Genomic DNA, 4,088 nt, shown 5'->3' with positions numbered 1-4,088 from the left:
AAAAATGTAATGAGCGAGAACTTCACAATACACTGATCCAGTAGGCCACGCCCACCATAGCAATGACCAAGCAACCACACACAACGTGTCACGATCGCCGCATGATTGATGTACATATACATGTACACCAATACATGTGTACACTGCAGATTGAGGACATACTTTTAATACTATCCAATGGAGGACATTGCCAAAAGTCGAATGGTACCTATCGATGTGAGGACATAACACATGAATCCTTTTTCTTGCAGTTCACTAATGTGAATGTGTATACTGGCCTTCTGGGAAATGTTTTTGGGGGTGGTACACGATTTTCTTGTTCTTTGGGGGGGGGGGGCAGGCCAAAGGTCTAGACTAATCATTTGGCTGTACCTACAGAGTCACTCTAGGTTATGACTGTACTTTGGTGGTGCAGGAGACCTTAACTTTGTTTAAGTGTCATCGTGTTTCTACAAAAGTCCTTAATGTTTTTCCAAGTTCTGGTCTGCAATGCCACAGGACAGGATGATTCAATGTCACGTTTTCCTGGAATCTTCTTCAGCAAAATGAATCTCTGCAAGCCCTCAGTTACGTCTTTCTTTTCCTGGGCAGTCCAGGGGCGTCGCTTGAATTGTCGACGCTTGACTTGTCGAGCTTTTGGAGCTGGATCCGTTTGGGTTGGTGGCCTTCCTACAACACACAGGAAAGAAGAGGTAAATTAGTAAACATAATCAAATGGGGCGTATACATACCCTAAATCAGTTCATTTTACCAATGTGCCGGTACCTGCCGGAAATGCCTGACAAGAAGCAGCCATCTTGTTTCATCCTACCGTACAAAATGAGTTGCCGAGATGGGCTAATCTAGACTAATCACTTGGCTGTGCCTACAAAGTGACTCTAGGTTATGACTGTACTTTGATGGTGCATGACACCTTAAATTTGTTGACAGCAAACGGAGTCTGGCATCTTATCGCATTTTGGTCTGGGGGGGGGGGGAAACAGGGAATAGGACCAGCATATGCAAGAGACCTACAAGAGATATAGGCAGTCAAAAATATTATAAACTTACTGGCATCAACACTGTCCTCCAAAGCTGGGTCACACGAGTCACCTGAATCACTGCTGTCCTCATCGCTGGTGAAGCCTTCTGCAATAAAAAGAAATTAAACTTCTAGAGTTAGCTTTGATTGGTTTCTGGCACACAAATAACAATGTGGGCCAATCCGTTGGGTTGGGTGTGTGGGGTTTGGGGTGTACAGTGAATGAGGTTCAAAGGGGGGGGGGGGGGAGGGGGTTAGGTGATGACGCCTACAGGCCGAGTTATCAGGCCCCAAAAACAAAGAGCAATTGTTACATTTAGGTATGCTTGCTTTTTGGCGTACACACCTAAACATGTTGGCCAATCCATTGGGGGGGGGGGGGGTGGAAGGGGGGAGGTTGTACAGTGAATGAATGTTATTTGGGGGGGGGGGTACCACAGTTTGAATAAAATTGGAAAGACAAGTTAAAAACGGGTTTGTTTACCTCCAGTAACATGCAACTCCTCCAAAGATTTGCCATGTTGTGAAACCAAGTTGCCTCTCTCCAAGCTGAGGAAAAGTCTAGACAGTTTGGTAACCCTCTGGACAGTGTCTGGCAACTGGTAGTACTCGCGATGGACCCGCAAATCATGACCCATGAAGTCTGCAAGTGTTTCAAGCTGATGTTCATTCAAGGCCAGAATTTGTGAAACAGTCGCTACATGTTTACGAAGCTTTGTAGACCGCATGCTACCAGCATTCTCAAGGCCCGCCTCATTTGCATATGCTCGTAGACAGTCGCTTCCTCGTATATGACCTGAGCCTCCGTAACAACTTCGTGCGAATAAGAATATTTGTCTTGTGCCACTCCAGCTGCATTTCTATTTGCGACCAGAGCCTTCAACCACGCCATCACATCAGTACCAAGAAGCACAGGAACAGTTCTGCCCCTCTTACCAACTATTTCAATGACTTGGAACATTTTACAGAGGTGCCGTTCAAGATCAGTCATCACGCAATCACCTTTCACAATGGCTGCACTACTGCGCTTGTGAAAATCTTCCAGTTTCATTTTGGATACTTCCCCCTGTCGTCTGCGGTTGAAGATAATGAGATGGCACAGTGTGACTTCATTCAATTTCTTCCAAGCTGGTGTAATTTCATGGCCCTTAGCAGAGTGTAGGACCTGCACTTTCCTGTTGCCAGTTTCATGAAGGAACGATGAGATTTTCACCACATCTGCATTTGTGGGGAGATCAGCACGTTTGTTGCGCTTTCCTTGGTACAGTGTTCTGTGGGCATGGGTTGACACAAGTTCTGGCCACTTAATTTCACATAACTGCCTAAACTGTTCGGTCTGTTCCGCTTTTTGCCTAAGATTAAACTCTAAAGCACTTGCTTGCAGTATGAGTGCACATCTCTTGATGGAGTGTCCAATCTTGAGTGCTAGAGATGGAACGTGATACATCTGTTTTCCTTCACTGAAGCCGGCGACATCATGAACAGCCTTGACGATATCATTCAGATGGCGGGGATGCACGAATACTTCCAGTGATGCATTTGGTTGGTGGGTGTTTTTTCTCAGTTGTATAACAAGACGACCAAGTTCTCGTAGTTTGTTCCGAATGTAGCCATGTTGTGTAACATCGTGGCCAAGTCTGAGGTATTCACGTTTGGCAACTTCCAGAATCAAAGAATCATTCTTGACAACCAGACCAACATTGTCTCTCCTCATAGAACTAAGAACCTTGTTCAACTGGAAAGATACACCAGCAGGGGGTGGTTTTAACAAATCACTATTGTTAGCTACTCGCCCCCTAACACGACCTATCCTACTGCTACCATCAGTCTGTGCAGGGAGCGCAGGCTTAAGTGGGCACTGATGACGCCAAAGATCAAGACGCACGTAATAGCCATAACAATGTATGCATGGTCCATATGCGTGTGGAGATGCTTCATGATTTGGTCTGTATACTATAATAAGGACACCCTTTCCCTCTCTAAGGACTTGGCAATTGTGTCTGTGATTACCAATATTGCGGATGTATAACAGAAGTTTCTTGCGGGCAGTAAAGTCAGTCTCCGATGCTATCTCTACAACTTCCCTCTCCTCTTTGTGATGCGACTGAAGATGACGGGGTAACTTGGCCTGAGGCTCATCACAGTAAAAGCAATAGTGTTTTTTGTCCCATTTCCTTTGTCCACCGACATTATCGGTCTGCATGACTGTTACGGCACACTTCTCACTAGAATCATTTGTTTCACATCCTACAGCTTGATTGCTTTGGTGAAGCTCGGCAGTTTCTAAAATAGCTTGTGGGTCATCGTCATTCCAGGAACTGGTGTTGGGGTTGACAGAACTTGAAGGATCAGACTGAAAAATAGCTTGTGGGTCATCGTCATCCCAGGAACTGGTGTTGGGGTTGACAGACCTTGAAGGATCAGACTGAAAACTAGCTTGTGGGTCATCGTCATCCCTGCAATTGGTGTTGGGGTTGACAGACCTTGAAGTATCACACTGAAAATCTGATGTTTGATGGGCCAGCTAGCAAGGAAAAGACAAATGACATAATTAACACCACTGAGAAATGAAAAGCGTTTGAAACCGTTTGTTATGAAATGCATATGGTTAGAAAGATGTTTTACAAGTATCACTACAAATTGCACGGTTTTCATTTTACGTCGTGAACGAACACGGTCGGCCATTTATGGGAGTCCAAGTTTTGACTCCCATAAATGGCCGACCGTGTTTGTCGACGAGGTAAAACGAAAACCACGCTATTTCATGGCCTATTTGTGTTGATCATTGTATTCTACTTCTACAACATCTTTCTAACCATATCGATTTTATAACAAACGGTTACGGGACTCTGTTACATTTAGAGAGGACATTTTATTGCCGCAACACGCCGTAAACCTTGGAAAAACGTCTCAATTGTACAGAACATAATATACTCTGAAGAAACATAGCATGTTATTAAATTCATATCGATGCAATTAATACATGACATCATCATTTACTCACCTCGTGCTCAAATAAGGAGCGTGTGATGCCATCCTCATTGTAACGCACAGAGTACTTCATTAG

At 44.5% G+C, this 4,088-nt stretch overlaps 1 pseudogene; it reads right to left on the bottom strand.

The window, feature by feature from the left end:
- Window positions 1-248: 248 nt before the first annotated feature.
- Window positions 249-3,386, bottom strand: LOC117293893 (annotated as a pseudogene).
- Window positions 3,387-4,088: the final 702 nt, after the last annotated feature.

Source organism: Asterias rubens, chromosome 8 (genome assembly GCF_902459465.1).
Source record: "Asterias rubens chromosome 8, eAstRub1.3, whole genome shotgun sequence".
Classification (NCBI taxonomy): Eukaryota; Metazoa; Echinodermata; class Asteroidea; order Forcipulatida; family Asteriidae; genus Asterias; species Asterias rubens.
The sequence above is the reverse complement of the archived record's forward strand: the minus strand, read 5'-3'. Positions and strand labels throughout refer to the sequence as shown.